Source organism: Kogia breviceps, chromosome 9 (assembly GCF_026419965.1).
Source record: "Kogia breviceps isolate mKogBre1 chromosome 9, mKogBre1 haplotype 1, whole genome shotgun sequence".
Lineage (NCBI taxonomy): Eukaryota > Metazoa > Chordata > Mammalia > Artiodactyla > Physeteridae > Kogia > Kogia breviceps.
Window position 1 is genome coordinate 40,309,506 of NC_081318.1, and position 22,718 is coordinate 40,332,223.

The 22,718-nt window shown below is 37.4% G+C and overlaps 1 protein-coding gene across 1 annotated transcript in view; it reads right to left on the reverse strand.

Annotated features, from left to right (window-relative positions):
• DNAJB9 (DnaJ heat shock protein family (Hsp40) member B9) overlaps positions 1-22,718 on the reverse strand; it is a 700,535-nt gene that overhangs the window by 624,361 nt on the left and 53,456 nt on the right. The window lies entirely within an intron of this gene.

Genomic DNA, 22,718 nt, shown 5'->3' on the forward strand with positions numbered 1-22,718 from the left:
TACAAATCATGATTATCTTAAAATTAGAGAATTAGGCCATGTTACTGAAAGGGCTCTCCAGAGATCTGATGCCCAAGACCTCTGGCTCAGGCAGGGAGCATAGCCAGAAACTAGACTAGTTGAGTAGTCTTCAAAGGGTGCTACTTGCCTAGAATTAACCATCATAGCACTAGAATACCTCTTAAAATAGATATTTTTAGCATTGCTCTCATTACAACACAATAAAATTTAGAAAACATAGAAAAGCACATAGAAGAAACAAAAATCAACCATAATCCTACCACCCAGAGAATGACTGCTAACATTTGGGGACATTTTTCTAAACTTATTCTGTGGCTTTATTTTTCCTTTTATAAAGACTCTAATGGGACCATAACATACACATTATTTTATGATGTACTTTTTCCACAGAATACTTAGTTGTAAATATTTTCTCCATATTACTAAATAGTCTAATAATGATTTTGAATGGTTGCAGTGAATTCCAAATTACCAGACTAGAATTTACTTAACAAATACTCATTTGGACACTTATATTGTATCTGATTTTTCAGTCTTCACTAATAGGGTATTAGACACCCTCAAAAAATGATTTAATGTATAAGATATATAATTTCCACATGATAAATTCCTAGAAGGACAATTGCTAGATTCTAGAATATAAGTGTGTTAAGATTTTTGATACACTTTCCAAAGGATTCCTCAGAAAGGTAATAACAATTGAAAGTCTACCATCAGTGTGAGAATGGACACCAGAAATGGCACTGGAATCCTCAGGCAAGGTCCACTCAGGACAGATACATGCGTTCATAGTAATGACAAGTGGGATTCTGCCACCTATTTAAGGCCAGAAATCGATTCACTGAGAACTACTAGATTCACACAAAAAAGTAAGAATTAAGTAAGTTTACTAATAATGTTAATTTATGAACACTTCTAAGCATCTGTGGGTGCTTCACAGAGAAAAATGACCAGCAAGTTCTAGTTCCTCCTCAAAAACAGAAATACTGAGCCATAGCTAAAGGAGTGGTATCTCTTTGGTTTGGTCTGGAAAGTTCTTCCTAATTTAGCAGAGCATTCTGTTAGTACTTAGCATCATTCTTTTCTCATACATCTATGTGACAGGATAAAAGTACCCTCAATATAAATGCTTGATTCTCAGAGAGCATAACTCAATCAGCTACAAATCCCATACAGGTATATAAAGATAGAAACCTTGCCAATTTCTAAACACTGGGGAGTAGCAGAGTGTGTAACAAACTGGAGTAAAGTAGTTCAAATTCATTTTTTTATCATGGAAGATAGATTATATTTATATTACGAAGGTACTTTTTGAAAACTTTTTCTTTTAGATCAGTTTTAGGTTTATATCAAATTCTTTTGGATTTTTTACATAGACAATCATACCATTTGTGAACAATGTCTTCCTTCCTAATCTGTATACCTTTCTTGCTTTATTGTTGTAGCCAGGACTTCCAGTATGATGTTGAAAAGGCGTGGTGAGAGGGGACATCCTTACCTTGTACCTGATCTTAGTGGGAAAACTTTGAGTTTCTCACCACTAAATATGATGTTAGCTGAAGGTTTTTGTAGTCTTTACCAAGTGGAGAAAGTTCCTCCTTACTCACAGTTTACTGAGTGTTTTTTGTCCTGAATGGGTGTTGGATTTTGTCAAATGCTTTTCTTGCATCTATTAATATGATCATGTGATTTTTTTTGTTTTTAGTCTGTTGAGGTGATGGATTACATTGATTTTTGAATATTGATCCAGGCTTGCATACATGGGATAAATCCCAATTTGTCATCATGTATAATTATTTGTGTACATTGTTAGATTCAGTTGCTAATATTTTGTCAAGGGTTATTGCATCTATGTTCATGAGAGATACTGCTCTGCAGTTTGTTGTTTGCTTATTCTGCTTTCATATAATGAGTTAGGAAGTAGTCCCTCTGCTTCTGTCTTATGAAAGAGCTTATAGAGAATTGGTATAATTTCTTCCTTAAATGTTTGGTAGAATTTGCCAGTTAACCCATCTGGGCCTGGTGCTTTCTGTTTTGGAAGGTTATTAATTACTGATTTGTTTCTTTAATAGATGTAGACCTATTTAGATCATCTATTTCTTCTTGTGTAAGTTTTAGCAGATTGTGTCTTTTAAGGAAGGAATTGGTCCATTTAATCTAGATAATCAAATTTGTGAGCGACGAGTTGTTCATAGTATTTTTATTATCTTTTTTATTATCATTTTAATTTCCATGGGATCTGTAGTCATGTCCCCTCTTTCATTTCTGGTATTAGTAATTCATGTCCTTTTTTTTTCATAGACTGGCTAGAGGCTTATCAATTTTATTCATCTTTTCTAAGAACCAGCTTTTGGTTTGACTTTATTGATTTCTCATTTTCAAATTTATTTATGCTCTAACTCTTTTTATTTTTTTTCTTCTGCTTATTTCAGGTTTAATTTGCTCTTCTTTTTCCAGTTTCCTGAGGTGAAAACTTAGATTAATGATTTAAAATTTTTCTTTTCTAATATAAGTATTCACTGCTATAAATTTTGCTCTAAGCATTGCTTTCACAGCATCCCACACGTTTTGATAAGTTCATTTTCATTTCAAACTCATATTTAAAACCATCCTGATAGTCAAGCAAAATAAATTGAGGAGAAAATTTCACTCATGGGCCTCCAGATAGAAACACTGCTTAAAAAAAAAAAAATAAAAAACTATTGTAGATTATTCTCAGTCTCTCTTTAATGATTTTTCAAAGTATGCTTTGGGCAGCAAACATTTATTGAAGGATTTTTTAATGAATGTTTGATTTAGTGTGCTCTTTAAAAAGAAATATTCAGACTAAACCTGTGATATTTCATTTATTAACACTGAAATAGGGTTGCTTTCTATTTATGTGCCTCTGTCTTGTGTTGTCTGTGTTCTGCTTTGCTATGGCAGTTTTGTGCTGTCCATATCCTAGTAATGGAAAATTGTTGCAAATTTATTTTAATAATAATAATAATATTAGTTAATATTTACTGAGTACTTAATGGATTCAGGTCAACTGACCCAATTCCAGCTGAAAAGGCATTTCCCCATTACCCACCTCCCCATAGTGGTTCTGAAGATGGTCCTTTTAACCATTTTACCCACAAAAATATATAAAGTCTACCCTTATTGTAAGAATGAGGTCACTCAGAAAGAGGTTACACTTGTCTCAGTCACAAAGTCTCCCAAAACAAGTAAGAGCGTGGATGAGGAAGGAAGGGAAGCATGGGAAAGGAAATGCGATGGGTGACCCTTACAAAGTTTAATTTTGCGTTGATGAGGCTGATGTCCCAAGAGAGGAGAACTCTATTTAAGCCTAATGCTTTTGTGGGGTTGGTAAATTTATTGAACTCACAGGCTGAAACAGTCTCAAGAGGGCTGTTTATTCAGAGGAGACATATTAATCTATTAAGCTAATGCTTTAACATAAAAGCCTGGACTTACTACATTAGCTTCAGTGACCCAAGTGATTTTACACATTTGAATAAAATAAATTTTGGTGTGAGTAATATAAAAACAAACAAAAAAAAACAAATGAGCATCAAATGCCGTGTGTGTGTGTGTGTGTGTGTGTGTGTGTGTGTGTTCCATCTATTGGGTTAAATTCCTAACCTTGGTCTTTGTATTAATTTGAAAATCATAAAATCTTCCATATTCTGAAACATGTATTTGATCTGAAAAAGAAATTGCAACGAAAAGCCTGTGCTTATCTGGATAAAATGAAAGTTTTCTGAATGTGTTTAGGGGGAAATGCTGCATAAAGGAAAAGATAAATTGTGAGAGCTTGGGTCTCCAAAATAATAATGAAATGAAATTATATCTTAATTATAATTAGAAAGACTTGAAGAGTACTGACATGTGAGTAAACCATTTGTGTTTTCAGTGAAGTTTGCTCCTTAAACATATTGAAATATAATTTTCACTAAATTTTAATAAATCATTTATGGCAGAATTGTATCACTATAACTGGATCATGCAAAGAAGTTAGTAAATTCGATCGTACTAATAGCATAAGGCAAAACAAATGTGCATGATTAACAGTGACAGTTTGAGAGAATAGCTCTAAGCAATTTAAAGACTCAGGAACCAAAAGGATCAAAAGAAACAAATTACTTTCATTGGGTGAATAGAAGTAACTTTAAAATTAGGATTGTTATAAGATGCTACTTCAAATGAGCTACAGGAAAGGAATGAAAGAGGATCTATTTTATTCTCAAAAAGCCTATTCTGTCTAGGTTGTTGGAGAACCAATTATTCTCAGGAGTTCGTCAAATAAATGCCTCTGAGCCTGTCTCAAGCTAAAAAATTACATACAAGCATTTAGCATGTATTAGTTTGACCCTGTGAACTGACCTCATTCATGAGATTTCAACAGAGTTGTTGAAAAATACTTCAACATACTAGCATACCTTAATTGAACATGGCACGTTTTATAGCAAAGGGTATAATGTGGGAAATTGCATGAAAATGAGAGTGAAAAAAGAAATTAATCTAATGCCGCTCTATATGCCAGTACCATTCCAGAATTTAACAGGAAACACAAACCATATAACCACTAAATTCTGGTTTCATTTATCCAAATCCCCTCCAAGTTATCCAACCAACCCACCCACTTGTCTTGTTTTAAATATTTACAAACACAGCTTTTATCTGGAATAATTATCAATTGCTAATTGTTATATTAATAATGGAAAATTAAAATTCAACACTGAAACAGATGGCCTCCCTTCCACTTCACTCCAATCTCTTTATCTTATTGAAAACGCTCCTAAAAGCCAAAAACTATTAATCAATTGGATGGGTTTTACAATATGTTTGTGACTACTCAAGATGGGGTGTCAGTGAAAGCTTTTCTTAGTGAGAGGCAATTATTTAGATCTGGAAAAAGTTCACAACGTGTTTCATAATCAACATTTGCCTAAACATTTGGCAATTTACCTAAAATATTTTCTCTCTTTTTCCATGAAAAAATGGAATCTCTTACTCTTTGATGTTTTATTAATGGTTAATCTGGTGAATATTTATTCAATACTCAATGAAAATATAAATCATACATTTAAAACAAATATTTGAGAACATCTCTTTATGGCCTGTCTGAGATTTGGATCTGCATGACTATTGCCTTCTCTTTCCATTTTGAGACCCCCTTCTGATCTCCCATGTCTCCCTGACAAAATGGGTACTATGATTCTGTCTGGGGTTCAGATACTTTCCCAATTAATTCATCCTCATCTATTCATACACTGTATGACTGAAGGCCAATAAAAGTCTTTCCAATCTAAAAATGTTACATACCATAATTCTAAAAAACTGTAACAAAGATATAAATACAAGTTTGATTCTTGTAAGGCCTATTTACACATTTTACAGCACTGCTTTATTTTAATATATATATTCATCTTCCATGCACATAAGAAAATTTAATAGTCATTATTTCCATGCAAAAGGTAATCAAACATAAAGTAATTTTCAGCAAAGCACTTTAGACTCAATAGGTAAATTATAAATATTTTAGTCATATTATTTAGGTAAATAACAGTACTATCAATTTTTATTTTCTTAAAATAAATTTATTCTGTGTATTTTCTTTAACCAGAAACAATAAGAAGTATTTTAATAAGATAAATATGTGTCTGTGTTATTTATATGAGCAAGGTTTTGTTTCCTTTCATTAACCAATTACATTTCCGCAGGGAAAATATTAAAATTAGGATAACCAGCTTAATTCAGCTGTCACCTTATTATTTATTGGTATACGAAGATTCAGTCAGGATAAAGTGCTTTTCTGCTTTTTCAAATCGTAAACCATTTCTCATTTGCAAATAGTTTAGCAAATAGAAACCATTCTTTCTATACCTGTAGAAGGAATTCTGTTAAAAGCTTCATTTTCTCTACAGCACTCCTATGACAGCTTTCTTGGAAAAACCACAAATGAGACAGAACTTTGAGATGGAATTTTCCCTCTAAGAACCATGGCAGGCCTTAGTTTTGGTGCTAGAGATCCTCAATTCTGAAACTCAAGCAGATGAACCCCTTCTGGCAAGTTTTGCCCCTCCCCAGGCTGTGGGCCACCTCTGGACAGAGTTTTGTTCTGAACTGATGCACTGATCGTAGTAGAACTCTGGATATATTTTTTCCACAGTAGCAACCAGGAGAAAGGGAGATTCTCAATAATAGGCAGGGCAGGATACAAGAGGTCAAAACCAGAGACACAGTGCTGAGCATGAGGTGGGAAGGTGAATGAGAAGCTGTGCCTAGGAAGATAAGTCATACACCAAAAGCGTGAAGGATAAGGCCCAAGTCAGGATATGGCACCTCAAATGGATGAAGGCAAGAGGTTCAGGATGAAAACCATGACCAGTACATGGGTGACACCAGCTATGTGATATAACAATGGGCTTTATGGTGAATAGGGCCCTGTAAGACTGAACAGAAGTTTTAGTTTCTATTCTGTAGGCAATAGGAATCTATCTAAAATCCTGAGCAGGAACCTGACATGATCTGACATGTAGTTTAGAAGTTCCACTCTAGTGTCAGTGTGATAGACTGGAGAAATACAAGGCTGAAGGTAGCAAGAACATTAGGAAACAAGAAATGACAAAGGTGTAAATGAGGGCACTAGAATAGGGGTATGTTTGGAAGATATTCAGAGAATAGAATGATAGCAATTGGTAACCAATTGCCTGCTGGATCTGGGTGGGGTTTAAAATGGTATTTTTTATATTATTCCCAGGTCTGGCTTGGTGAAATGTGGGGATGGTAGTTCTAGGAAAGACAGGAAAATTCAGAAAGAAGGGGAGATTTTTGAGTAAAAATAATGAGGTCATTTTTAAAGGTTATGTTAAGCAAAGTAAAAGTATCCAGACCAAAACAAACAGACACCACTCCTTCAGTACCACTCTGGCTTGGTATTCCCATTCTTGAGGAGGAATTAGAATTTATAGCCAGAATCTCACTGTAGAGTGTTCACAGATGCTTGGCAATATTCATTAATCAACATTCTTAGTCTACCTTGCTTATTTTAAAATTTTTACTGTAAATCTAGTATTTCTCAGTGAATCAACTTCTGGCCTTTTAAGCAGAATCTCTTCATGGCTATGTACAGGTATAACTGTCCTAGGTGGAGCTTGCCAAATGAAATGGAACTTTCCATTTCTGGTATCTATTCTCATACACTGATGATGGACTTTTCATTGTTATTACCTTTCTGAAGAATACTCTGACAGAGTGTACCAAAAGTCTTAACATACTTATATTCTATGATCTAGCATTTCTATAAGTTTGCCCTAAGGAAACTATCAAAAATGTGCACAAAGATTTATGTATGAGACTATCTAGCACACTATTAGTTCTAAGAGTCAAGAATCTAAGGACTATCCAATTGAATTGTTTTGTAACCAATTGGAAATAGCTTACCCCTACTAGTCCAGTTTCCCCCATTCGAATGGGCATACTTGATCTGCAGATCCTAGTCTCTTCCATCCTCCCCTAACCTAGATCCTATTTTGCCCTCATGTTGCCTTCTGCCTGTTTCATGTTTGATCCACTCTGACTCTAAATCTGCACTCTAAATTTTACCTGTCCTCCATCCACTCCTCACAACTCTCTTCTTCTCTAGGTAATAGACAGTTAATCTGATACTCGAGTGCAGGTAACGATACAGGTAGAACACCAAATCCACTGTATGCTTCTCCACTATTCCTCAAGATGATATGTTTATTTTAGCACTAATCTCTTGAACCCATGCCCTGTGTTTCTTGTGTTCGCGAAGGAGCATTTACAAGGATGGGAATTCCAAACAAAGCAGAAGACAGAAATGCTATGGCAACTGAGTCAGGTAAATAGTCTAGGAAATGGGGAGTGCTGATATCCCTCTTTCATCTGGTCATTTATTCCACTCTACAACTGGGTCCATCCTGGTCTCTGATCCACTGGAAGGCTGCTTATATATAAAAAAAGCATATATATAAGTATATAACTGCTTTTCTGGAAAGTTAAAATAAGTCAGTGTTTCCAACAGATATTTATCATGCAAAATGTTGTGTTATTCCTGAAATAGATAGAAGTCATTATTACAGATCGATACTTATTGAGTATATGAATATAGCCAATACCTTCTTTAACACTTAATGACTAACAGTCAGTTCAAGAACTGAGAACACTAACAAGAAATTTAGCTTTAGGTAGTTAAACTATTGAGATGTATTATAAAGCTTTCTAAAAATATACTGTCCTAAATGCTGCCCTTCTGAAACTCACAGAGCCGCCCAGGGAGCTGCAGCAAATTCACAAGTGTGCCACAGGATATTTTAATTTTCAAAGGAAGCACAGCAACATCTGTTAGACACCACACAAAAAACAGCTCTGAGATAGTTCAGTTTCAACATGTACATTCCTTTTGATGTCATTTTTTTCCAGTTTTATTGAGATATAATTAACACATAACTGTATTATTTTTAGGTGTACAACATAATGATTTGGTATATGTATATATTGCAATGATGTCATATCTTTGTGAAACATTTTCAGCAGTTGTTGTGATAAAAATCAAGAACTAAACAAAAATCAATGCAGAACAAGAAGTGACAGCAGTAGGTCCATTTTACTCCATGGTTTGAGAATTTGTGCAGTGGCATAATCATACACATACTAATAGTAAATAACTATGGGTATTTAATTTTGTGTGTGTGTGTGTGCTAGGCGGGCCTCTCGCTGTTGCGGCCTCTCCCGTCGCGGAGCACAGGCTCAGCGGCCATGGCTCACGGGCGCAGCCGCTCCGCGGCATGTGGGATCCTGCCAGACTGGGGCACGAACCAGTGTCCCCTGCATCGGCAGGCGGACTCTCAACCACAGCGCCACCAGGGAAGCCCGAGATTTAGACCTTTAACATCACTTTCAAAGGAGAATTTATACATTAATATATAAAGCCACAGAGATACACTCACAGCATTGAAAGATCTTCCTCATACGACTTAACACTTTTATCTCACTTCTGGACCACACTCTTTATTTTTTTTTTTAATTGTTTTATTTTTTTTTTAATATTTATTTTTTAACATCTTTATTGGAGTATAATTGTTTTACAATAGTGTGTTAGTTTTTCCTTTACAACAAACTGAATCAGTTATACATATACATATGTTCCCATATCTCTTCCCTCTTGCATCACCCTCTCTCCCACCCTCTGGACCACACTCTTCAGAGTGTACTAGGAATTTAATCATTTCTATAAATCTTGTCATTACCTTGTCAATGGCTCAGTTGTATTATTGTACTTTATATTTTTGCTATTTAAAAATATGTTGGGGGGCTTCCCTGGTGGCACAGTGGTTGAGAATCCACCTGCCGATGCAGGGGACACGGGTTCGTGCCCTGGTCTGGGAAGATCCCACATGCCGTGGAGCAGCTGGGCCCGTGAGCCATGGCTGCTGAGTCTGTGCATGTGGAGGCCAAAACAGTGAGAGGCCCGTATACCACCAAAAAAAAAAAAAAAAAAAAAAAAAAAAAATCTCCCAACAAACAAATGTCCAGGACCAGATGGCTTCACAGGTGAATTCTATCAACATTTAGAGAAGAACTAACACCCATCCATCTCAAACTCTTCCACAAAATTGCAGAGCAAGGAACACTCCCAAACACATTCTATGAGGCCATCACCCTGATACCAAAAATAGACAAAGATACTACAAAAAAAGAAAATTACAGACCAATATGACTGATGAATATAGATACAAAAATCCTCAACAAAATACTAGCAAGCAGAATCCAACAACACATTAAAAGGGTCATACAACATGACCAAGTGGGATTTATCCCAGGGATGCAAGGATTCTTCAATATATGAAAATCAATCCATGTGATACACCATATTAACAATTGAAGAATAAAAGCCATATGATCATCTCAATAGATATAGAAAAAGCTTTTGACAAAATTCAACATCCATTTATGATAAAAACTCTCCAGCTGAGACGAAGTGAGAGAGTGGCAGGGACATATACACACTATCAAATGTAAATTAGATAGCTAGTGGGAAGCTGCTGCATAGCACAGGGAGATCACCTCTGTGCTTTGTGACCACCTAGAGGGGTGGGATAGAGAGGGTGGGAGAGAGGGTGATGCAAGAGGGAAGAGATATGGGAACATATGTATATGTATAACTGATTCAGTTTGATGTAAAGGAAAAACTAACACACTATTGTAAAACAATTATACTCCAATAAAGATGTTAAAAAAAAAAAAAAAAAAAAAAAAAAAAACTCTCCAGAAAGTGGGCATAGAGGGAACCTACCTCAACATAATAAAGGCCATATATGACAAACCCACAGCAAACATCATTCTCAATAGTGAAAAACTGAAAGCATTTCTTCTAAGATCAGGAGCAAGAGAAGGATGTCCACTCTTGCCACTATTATTCAACATAGGTTTGGAAGTCCTAGCCATGGCAATCAGAGAAGAAAAAGAAATACAAGGAATACAAATTGGAAAAGAAGAGTAAAAGTGTCACTGTTTGCAGATGACATGATACTATACATAGAGAATCCTAAAGATGCCCCCAGAAAACTACTAGAGCGAATCAATGAATTTATTAAAGTTGCAGGATACAAAATTAATGCACAGAAATCTCTTGCATTCCTATACACTAATGATGACAAATCTGAAAGAGAAATTAAGGAAACACTCCCATTTACCATTGCAACAAAAAGCATAAATACCTTTGAATAAACCTACCTAGGGAGACAAAAGAACTGTATGCAGAAAACTATAAGACACTGATGAAAGAAATTAAAGATGATACCAACAGATGGACAGATATACCATGTTCTTGGATTGGAAGAATCAATATTGAGAAAATGACTATACTACCCAAAGCAATCTACAGATTCAAGCAATCCCTATCAAATTACCAATGGCATTTTTTATGGAGCTAGAACAAAAAAATCTTAAATTTTTATGGAGATACAATAGACCCCGAATAGCAAAAGCAGTTTTGAGGGAAAAAAAAGGAGCTGGAGGAATCAGACTCCCTGACTTCAGACTATACTATAAAGCTACAGTAATCAAGACAATATGGTACTGGCACAAAAACAGAAACATAGATCAATGGAATAAGATAGAAAGCCCAGAGATAAACCCAGGCACCTATGGTCAACTAATCTATGACAAAGGAGGCCAGGATGTACAATGGAGAAAAGACAGTGTCTTCAATAAGTGGTGCTGTGAAAACTGGACAGCTACATGTAAAAAAATGAAATTAGAACACTCCCTAACACCATACACAAAAATAAACTCAAAATGGATTTGAGACCTAAATGTAAGCCCGGACACTAAATTGGACATCCTCAAAATAAAAAAAACTTTTGTAAAAAAAAAGAAAAGTCATTGAGGGACTTCTCTAGTGCTGCAGTGCATAAGACTCCGTGCTCCCAATGCAGGGGGCTTGGGCTCAATCCCTGGTCAGGGAAAGAGACCCCACATGCATGCTACAACTAAGAGTTCGCATCATGACTAAGGAGCTGGTGAGCCGCAACTAAGGAGCACGCCTGCTGCAACTAAGACCTGGCACAACCAAATAAGTAAATATTTAAAAAAAAAAAAAAAAGTCATCGAGTTAGTCTTTTTGCCGAAGTGACTAATATTTGGGGTAAAATATCTTAAACAAGAGCAACTAGTACTTGAATAGTATCATGTAGTTTACATATACTCTCTTACTTACTCCTCCACACAACCCTAAAATATGGACCTTGTTTTCATCTATATTTTATCTATTAGGAAATAGAAGCTCAAAAAGAGACATTTGCAATGATTCACCAAAGACCATACAATCTAGTCAATAGAAAAGTCAGATCTCTTCTGCTACCTGCCTTTTTTCCTTCCTCTCCTTTCCAAAAATATTTTTTGGGCAGTGAATTAGTCCACTCAGGCTGCCATAACAAAAACCACAGACAGGATGGCTGAAACCACAGAACTGCATTTTCTCACAGTTCCAGAGGTTTTGAATAAGTCCAAGATTAAGGTGCCATCAAAGGTGGGTTTCTAGTGAGACCTCTTTTCCTGGCTTGCAGATGACTGCTTTCTCATCGTGTTTTCACATGGCCTTTCCTCTATGCTAGAGAGAGACAGACCTCTGGTCTCTTCCTCTTCCATAAGGCCACAGTCCTATAAGATTATGGCTCTACACTTATGACCTCATTTTACCTTAATTACTTCTGTAAAGGCCCTATCTCCAAATATTGTCACATTGAGGGTTAGGTTCCAACATATGTATTTCGGGAGGACATAATTCATTCCATAAAAGGCAGAAGACACTATACCAGAGATGGAAATACAGTGATGGACAAAAAAGACTTGGTCCCTGACTTTGTGGAGCTTATGATGTATTAAGCTCAGAACTTAAGAACAGACACTGACTAGGTCCACATTCCCCCCTCCCCACAACACTACTTACAGAAGGCATACTGTTTATCCCAATCTTCTTCATACCATTTTTCCCAAGAAAATTATTTTTATGTATGTATACAGGATAAACTTCAGACTGCTTTGTGTCTTATTCACTTGTCTTTAAATTTGTGTAGACAGAATTAATAAAATTTGCTTGGAAGTCCCCTCAGAGGAAGGTTAGTGGGGTCCTTCCTGAAAGCAGAACAAGGGTTAGACGAGAATTTGTCAACAAAAATGCTTATTGCAGTGGTGGAGGGTAAGGAATGTTTTTGTGAATTCTGTGGGGGTGAGTGCTGTGCTTCCATCTTCCATCTAGACTGGTGAGCAGCAGGAAAGCTTTCTCTTTTCATCACTACCAAAAATCAAGAGTTATTATATTTAAGAAGTCTCTGCTGTTAAGTTGAAGCAAATTCACAAGTGTTTCAGAAACTTTATAAAAAGAACCGGACTCAACAGCATCACAGCCCTTTGATTCTGTGATTCTGTGTCACCTTCCCACAGCACAAATAGAGGTTAAAAAAAAATGTGGGCAAAGAGGAAAAGAAACATTCTAAGACCTTTTGTTTAATGATATGCAAATGAAACAGTTACTAGGTCGCCAAGCACCACGGATGCTAATTCTGCAGTGTTTTTTGAATCCATTCTCTGCTTCCCAGCTGGCAGAAGCTTTGTATTGAATTAGATAAGATATCTGCTCTGAGTCAGACAAATCTGGCTTCTGCTTCTGACACCAGTGCTTCCTAGTTTTGTGAACTTGAGCAAAATACCTAGTCTCTTTTTGCCTGGGTTTCCTTATGTAAAAAAATCAGAATAATAATGCTGTGCTGGGCTTTCTCAGGTTTAAGGAAAAGAGATATGTTCCAGTTACCTCAAGATATTATAAAGACGAAAAGGAAACTGTCTCAGTCACCATCCTGATAATCAGCACGTTGTTCATCATTACTCAGAACAGGGCAGGCGCTGCTGTGATGGCCCATCAGGACTCAAATTCACCTGAAGATGAGAGTTCATTTCTCCTAACACTAGCAACCTCTGCCAAAATCGTGACAATCTCTCTCTCTCTCTCTCTCTCTCTCTCTCTCTCTCTCTCTCTCTCTCTCTCTCTCTCTCTCTCTCTCTCTCCCCTTCTTTTTTTCCCACCTGCTTCATTCTATTCTACTACTAACTAATTTCTCTCTACTCCCCATGTTACGACTCCTGATAACTTCCTACTTCTACTATTGCCTTCTTTCTAAGGCCATTTCTTTGTGTATTTCTCTTCTACTGCTTCCACGACTCACTGCATTCTTTTTTGTGTATTTCATTTTTAAGCTGCCTAAGAGACAAGGTCTGATCCACTTACTAATCAGAATAAAACTCTACTTTGGCACAGAATTTGATGCCTATCCCTTATAGACTCCTGTTCAGCCTGTGGATGGCTGCCTTGGAGACTGATGCTCATCTTGATACACTGGAGTGTGGCTAACATGTGTCACATGGACAAAGCATGGGTACATATGCAGAGAGAACTGTTGACAGGCTTGCCCTCGGAGGTTTCTCAGGAGAGAGTAGTGTGATTGAGCACTCGCTTGAATGACCTGCACAGAACAGGTGCTGGTGAGGCTCAGATAAGATGTGCAAACAGCTTGTCTAGTGACTGGCATATAACAGACGTTCAGTAAATCTTAGCCCCACTCTTTCATCCCCCTGCTATGACTCTAGTTCAGTCCTAAGTTCTCTCTCACAACTGCAGTGGGTTCCCACAAGGCTCTTTGTCTCCACTTTCTTTTCTCTTCAGATTCATCTCCCACACCTCTGCCAGAACAATTTGTAGAGACCAGATGGAATTATTCATTTATTTAACATAAATTGAGTCTTTGTTATGTGCCAGACACTATCTTAGATGATGGAAATATAGAAATTAATAAGGTATGTATTCTATTCTCAAGGGACTCAAAGAACAGTAGAGAAAACAAATAATGGTAAATATATACCATAAAAGGTACAGTGGAGCCCCCTCAAAAAGAACAATCAATTCTTCCCTGGTCAGCAAACAAAGAAGTTTCTAAAGAGGAAATAGGTGAGTCTTGAGAAATATAGCAGCTCAAAAAGTGCTGAAGGAAAAGAAGTTCATTGCACAAAGAGGACCAGATCATGAAAAGTTTTCATATGAGGAATTCGAGAATAAGTCAAAGAGAAAAAAACACTACTCTTAGAGGATGTTAAAAAAAACGGGGTGGGAGGTGATGTATAAAAAAAAAAAAAAAAAGCATTTCAGAATCAAACAGGTCCAGGAAATGCTGGGTTAAAAGAGTAAACAATAACCAACAGATTTCTTTACCGTAGGATTTCTCAGAGCTTTTAATATGCAAATGTGTATTATGACTCTCCAAGAGGAGAATTTGATATAAGACATTTTCCAAACTTATTTGACCTGGAACCTCTTTTTCCATAGAACACCTGGCAGGACATGTTATTAAACCCATTCTAGGATATGAAGTTTTTGTCTAAGGAGTTTCAGCAGGAGAGTGAGGTGAACAAAACCCATCTGCAGATCCCGACCCCCTGCCCTGGCAGCCTGGCCCCACCCTACCTCTTCAGCCACCTTGTCAACTCTTTCTGCCCATGTTCTCTACACCCTGGACGAACTGGACATTTTATTTTTCACTAAGCATGCTTCATACCCCCTTGCTTTGGAGCTCTTGAACAGTCTCCTTCTGAAAGTCTTTTTTTTTCTTTTAATTTAATTTTATTTATTTTTATTATACAAGAGGTTCTTATTAGTTGTCTATGTTATACATATTAGTGTATATATGTCAATCCCAATCTCCCAATTCATCCCACCACCACCCCGCCCCCCATTTTCCCCCTTGGTGTCCATATATTTGTTCTTTACATCTGTGTCTCTATTTCTGCCTTGCAAACCAGTTCATCTGTACCATTTTTCTAGATTCCACATATATGCATTAATATACGATATTTGTTTTTCTCTTTCTGACTTACTTCACTCTGTATGACAGTCTCTAGGTTCCTTCTGAAATTCTACTCATCTTTCAGGATACACCTCTTCAATAAAGCCATTCATGATTCCCCAAGTTGTGTCGATAATACTCTCTTTGGATGAGTATTAGTATTACAAATAATACTAAATACTAAATTACTAATACTACTAAAGACTAATAATATTAGTAATACTCTCTTTGCTTTTATTTCTGTTAGCCCTTATTCTATTTTCTTTTGGGAATGGTCATGTATAACGGTGGGGCATGCCGGTCACTCCTTGCCAGGACCACCCAAGAACCAGTTCTAAAATTTTCCTGCTATATCACTACTTCCTCTCTGGGTTTTGAGATGGGACCTTCCCTGACTAACACAAACACACACACACACACACACACACACACACACACACACACACACACACACACAGCAGAGGGTTCCAAAATTTCCCTCACTTCACACAAATGTGTAGAGAAAATTTAACTTCTTTATTTCATCTGTAACCAATTTAATCTTCTTCATGAGCACCCACCTGCTGAGTGGTGATAAAACTGAGTTTATTCCTCTCTTATAAATTAATCTAATTCTCTCTAGAGAACTCAGCATTTGGGGGATAAATGTCTAGTCTTTCAGATGCACTCTCTCTCCCTTCTCTTCTCCAGGGAAACATCTGGGTATATGAGGTGTGTTTCCTGTGTCCTCCTGACAGTAGGGGGAAGAGGTCTGGGATTTATATTCTCTGTCCTTTTGCTTTTTTTCTGGACTAGCAATCATAGAAGTACCACTGAGCCTGTCCTGGGATGTTCTGCTGGCATCTGCTGTTAAATTTGGCAGCCAGTGGGATTTATGGCCTGACCTCTTTTGCTTTCCTTAAAGCCTCATCCTCTTTAAGCCCCTCTTATCTCTCCTTGAACATCTGGTCCTGGCCCAGTGGTTTATCCTATGACACTCAGCTGCAAGGTCACCTCCACTCTGCCATAGCAACCCTTGGCATGCCAGAATCCCAGCTAATTTACTCTTCCCCCCAGTCCCCTCTGGGTCCTGCAAGAAAATATGGGATTCCATCCAAGTAGGATTGGAATAAAAAGACCGCTTGGGGTTGCTAGGTCAGTATGAAGTACAAAGTAGTTGCTCAATAAAAATTTAAATAGAAGGTTCCAAGAAGAAAAAAAACATGTTTATAAATGTTAACTTTATCAGCATCTTTAAATGTTTTCAAGATGCTCTGCTCTACATCATAATGTAAGTTTTATCCAAAGATTTCAGTGTTTCTTATAACCATTTTAGCATATAGAAATTTGATTTCTTATTTTAGTTTATCATCATCACCATCTGAGAGCATCATTTTAGCAGGAGTAAGGCTCCTACCCAAAGATACTTTAAATTTTAAGAAAAATATTCATGGTATAGATATACAAATGAGGAACAAGAAAAACTAAACAAAATGTTACCTTTAAATTGAAAAGAAAACTGAGGATGCCACAGACTAATCAGTGGGAAGGTCAAGACACAGAGAGTCTGAAAGTGAGAGGAGGGAAGCCAAGGCATGAGAGGAGGGAAGCCAAGGCATGAGACAAGTGGACTTTGGAATTTAGGCAATGTAGGATTCGGGAATGTCTCTGTGTGGCTGAGCCATACTGACTCCATTTTGTTGGCTCCATCTTAGTCCTGCTGCTCTTCCCCTTTCTGAGTGGCTGAGCTTTAGCCTACTCATAAGGAATGCACCCAAGCCAATTAAGTTCCTTGTCAACTTTTACCCTTGCCTTCATCTGATATGAAAACTGGAAGGTTAATGGTCATGAGACCCACGGTGGGAGGAAAAACCCCTGGTTCCTTTCGTGCAGATGTGCTTCTCCCTCAGTTGTCAGATTCTATTTTTAGCTTTGGCCCCTTTAAATCCCTCTGTATCCCTTTTAGTGTATGTCTCTGGATCATCCTTGGCCCAATTCTGCCTGTATGTAAGTCACCCACAATAAACTTCATCATTGCACTTCATGGAGTTGCCTGCTTCATTGTTTTTCAGCCTTAAAGTTCATTCTCAGTTCTGAGAATATTATTCAACATCTCTACCTTCCAATTGTCTCTCATTAGATATTCTCCATAAAGGTGATAGTACAATGTTTTCAAATGAAATGAAGCATCTCTAAGAGTGACCTTAAACTCTTCTCTAAATATGATACTATCTAAATGGATTCCAAACTGAATCTCTTAAATAGTTTTCTAAAAAATAGATTCAGAATAAAGAAAACTAAAGAATGAGGAAACCCTTTCTAACATACTAATCATATCTGTTCTCATTCTTCTGTATTAGTTCACTGGTCAGAGATTGGCTTCTGGCTTCCTGTTAATTGTGACCTTAGCAGAATTTACGTAACACTGGCTGGCTACTGAAGGAACGAGAGAAATCACACAGCTTTTAGCATATGAGTGATCAAGTACTTAATAGCTGTAGCGGATATTGGGTAGGGGGGGAAGATTAGATACCATTTTAATAGTGGGTCAGAAGACAAGAAGCTTTAAATATCATTTTTCTTTCTGAGAATATCCTGGAAGCTATGATTTTTAAAATAATAATATTTTATATTTGATATAAAGTCAGGGTTTGATTATTTATTTCTTTTTATTTTTTTGTTTGAAGTAAAGTGTTCCCTGATGACCACTGCATCACCTAAGTGTGAAGCCAAGCATTGACTATTTTATCATACCAAATACAATCCTTTTCCTCTGAAAGGTGTTAAAATGTTCACTTAATCCAATGACTCAATTGAAACCTTTTATAATGCATTTTATATGACACACAATTTGTCTAGGTTTTAAAAATGCATTGGAAGAATACCTTTGTTCATTTCAATGACCCTGAGGGAGCCCCAGTTACTTTAGATTATACTGATACTGTGTTACAACCTGCCTGCTTAACTGTAAACTTTTATCTCCAATTAACTTCTGCCTATGATCTATTTAAATCTTCAGAGAAGGTGAGAGAGGTAGGAAGTCAGAGCGAGGCAAAGGGCTCCTCTTGGAATAAGGCAGCTCTCAATCGACTTACAGGTATCAAAGGACAAGGAGGACAACAAAAGCTGCAGAAAGCAGGGGATTTTGCCTTCATTCTGCCTATGTTGAGCCTAGGTGGGCATGAGCTGGTAAATTGAACAAAAAAATAGAAACATTCCAAGTGGGCAAAGCAACAAAGAGAAGAGCCTGGCCAGACCTCCATGGCTCAGCAAGTGCTGGTTCCACTCGACCACTGGGATATGGTGCTAATGATACCATAGAGGGCATTCATTAGCATGAATAAGGACAGAAGCAAAAATAAAATCCTAGAGCCTGTACTAGTGTATACATTTCAGCTGGAGGTAGGTAGTATCAAACAGATAATGAATAATTGATCCAATAGTAAGAGAGCTGAGATCTGTTACAAGTGAAGCCAAAGGAACAGTAGGAGACAAGATGTCACTTCCCTAAGTGCTTGTAGACTGGTATCACCCTTTTGCAAAAGTAATGAACTTCCTTTAGTATACCTGCTAAGAGATGATCCCTTCCTTTCTTAAAGAGACTACATCCTCTTGACAATGTGGACACTTGTAACAAGCTTAATTCTGCAGACATTGAACTGGCACCTACAGCCTTGAATTCCCTTCCAGAAAGATGATGTCAGACCCCACTGAGTGCTTGTTCTAGGTTGGCTAATACCACTTAGAAGTATAGCACGGGGTGGGCTGGTAGTGGTGGGATGAACTGGGAGATTGGGATTGACATATATACACTAATATGTATAAAATAGATAACTAATAAGAACCTGCTGTATAAAAATAAATAAATAAAATTAAATTTTAAAAAAAAGAAGTATGGCATAATAGTCTCCACTAAGCCATATCAGCCATTCTTGGTCATGGTGCTGCATGGCCCTCTGTGTTCTGGGCTCCTACTTAAAACAAAGAGGATATTCAGCAATTTCAGGTCATAGTCCCTCAATAAGAAGTTAAAGATCTGGTTCAGGGCCAAACCACTGGCTTCACATTTGAATCACCTGGGGAATTTTTGAAAAACAACCAGAGTCTAGCTAGGGTCTGGATATGGATATTTTTTACAGGCCCCAGAAGAATCTAATGTGCAACCAGGGTTATGAATGCTTGTCCAACTGAAGCATTACACACAAACAGCAAAGAAATACAGGCAAAATAGAGTAAAAGCACAGCGTGCTACATATAACATCATTGCCAATGCAAGACAAACCATGAAAAAGCATGCTAAGTCAACTCACTCTTTGTTTAACAAAACTGAAAACCTAACTGAAGCCAAAAGTGAACTTAAGTTTACAATATAACAGTAACTGTATTAAGTCAGTCAGTTTGGGCCTGACTGCAGTTCTCCACAATTGGCAGAGTTCAGGAAATATCAGTCCCTTCCTTAGTGTACAGGCTAGTTAGTGCTGTGCTAACACACCCAGAATTCCTCAGCAGCTTAAATAAATGAAGCTTATTTCTTACTCCTGCTTCATGTCTCTCATAGGTCAATGGGAGCTTTGCTCTTTTTGGTCCTTAGTTCAGGACCCTGAATGACAGAGTAGCCACTGTTTGGAACCTTCCTGGGAGAGAGAGCATCATGTTCCATGTGACAGTTTTAAAGCTTCCACTGGGATGTTACACAGACCACTTCTCCTATTTCTTTGACCAAAGCAAGTCATATGGCCACCCACACCTGACATCAATCCTACCACATGCCTAAACAAAGAACTAGAAATATTTGGTGAGCAACAAAACTAACTACAGCACATTGCTAGAGTTGGCTTAATGCACTAGGGAGGTTTAGACAAACCTCTGTCTTTTGTGGAATTTTTCTATTTCCTTATAATAGCTAAAAGTTATTGAGCACTTATTATGTGCAAGAGGCTGCAATAAGGATAAGACAGGTACATTGTGTATGAATATTCATAGTAACCATACAGATAGGTACTCTTACCATTACCACCTTACAAGTAAGTAAACTGAGGCTAAAAGCAGTGAAGTAATTTTCTCAAGGTCACAGAGCTTGGAATGAGCTGTTGAGTTAGAATTGAGTGGCTCCAGAGCCAGCCTACTGGTAGAGTAGCCAACTGTCCAGTTTGCCCAGGACTAGGTGGTTTTCTGGGATGTGGGACTTTCAATGCTAAATTAAAGAGAGTCATGGGCAAACCTACTAGTAACAGTTACATTACTCTCTTATTGATCAGGCTTATAGTAAATGACAATGCTTACTATTTTCCAAATCAGGGAAAAACTCTGAAACCTGCTAATCCCTGGGTAACATAGCACAACATAGAACAGTTCCTACCTTTTAGAAAAATGATTCCAAATTTGTTTTTAATTTTTGTTTTTTGGGTTGTGGTTGCATTAACATATTGCCATCCCATCATGGATATACCTATGAATCTCCATGCCAAGAAACCTTCAATTGTATGTACTCATTTAACCCAGGCTTCCATGGACCACCTAGACCTACAGACAAATGCTACCGCAGCCTTGGGGACAATCACAACGTGATTGATTCTACCCTAATCTCCCTATCCTGACCTCTGCTGTCTGGAAGCCCTGAGCAGTTCATATCCCTCCTTAGCCATAGTTTCCACTTTTCTGCAGCCATTGTCATTGTTGTCAATTCTCCTGCAATTGCCATTATTGAAGGCTAATGACAAACTTCTGCTCATTAACCAACCAGCATATGTCAAGCAGAAGGCTAGACCCTTCACATAGTATCTCATGCCTTCCCTGACCAAGCAGTTTGGGTTAATTAATTTTCCAACATACTCCTAGGGTTCACTCTACATACTTTCTGAAAAGGGTTTCTCTTCTTTTCCAGACCTGTGACAGCCTGTTTCCTTGCCTATATATCCCACATGTGCACCAGGAGAGTGGGACTAGGCTTTTCTCCATTATTCTCTCCCCAACAATCTCTCTTTCTCCATCAATTACAAAGCAGGACACTCTTAGAGGCAGTCCACTTAGAGGCAGACTGACACTGAACCAGACTGCCTGATTTCTAATCCTGATTCTGTCACTTATTGGCTGTAGAACCCTAGGCAAATTTCTTAGCGTCTCTATGCAAGCATTTCCTCACCTGTAAAATAGGAATAGGGACTCCCACAGTGGTCCAGCAGTTAAGACTCCAAACTCCCAAAGCAGGGAGCCTGGGTTTGATCCCTGGTCAGGGAACTAGATCCTGCATGCCACAACTAAAGACCTGGAGTAGCCAAAGAAATAATTTTTAATTAATTAATTAGGAATAATAATAGTACCTCCCTCAGAGAGCTGTTGTGAAGATTAAATGTGTTACTAAATATAAAATGTTTAGAACAGAACCTGGCATCAATGACCAGTCATCCTGGTTTTTCTGAGATTGAGTGGGTCCTAGGATGCAGAATTTTCAATGCTAAAACTTAGAAAGTCCCAGGCAAACCAGGATGATTTGGTTACCCTACCTGGCATATAGTAAGTAGTATAAACATGTTAGATTTTTTTGGTTGATATAGTTGGTGATACTGGTTCATCTGGACTTGTAACTAGATTGTTACATATCTCCCATTTCTGTCTTTTCAAAAGTCAAGTCATTTAAGCAAGCAGGATACATACTACCTAAACTGTTGGTCCTGGAACCAGGACTTAATATGGATTCTTTTGTCTTCAAACTTATCATTTGAAATAGAGGCCTGAATCATGTCTGTTTCATCTTCCCCAAGGTTTTCACATTACCATCACAAACTCACTTCTCTTCGGGTTACTTTTTCTTAAAGCCTGCTTGTTCCAAATGGGGCTCCCTTCTTATTGGCTCATTTGTTTCATCTTGTTTAATGAGGCAAATTTTTGTAACACTAGGAGGTAAAACATCACTGCTATCAAGAACGCCCAACATTATTTGGCTTCCCATCACAGTGCTTGCTATGCATAAACAAAAAGCACTTCTTCCCCTTTCCTCATCGCTCAAAGCTACGTAATCACAAACAGAATATTAAAAATATCTCTTATGCACTGGCCCAAGCTTACATAGATAATGCACGTGTGACACAATTAAAAAGTAATGTGTGTGGAGAAAACGGAACACTCTTGCATTGCTGGTGGGAATGTAAATTAATACAGCCACTATGGAGAACAGTATGGAGGTTCCTTAAAAAACTACAAATAGAACTACCATACGACCCCGCAATCCCACAACTAGGCATATACCCTGAGAAAACCATAATTCAAAAAGAGTCATGTACCAAAATGTTTATTGCAGCTCTATTTACGATA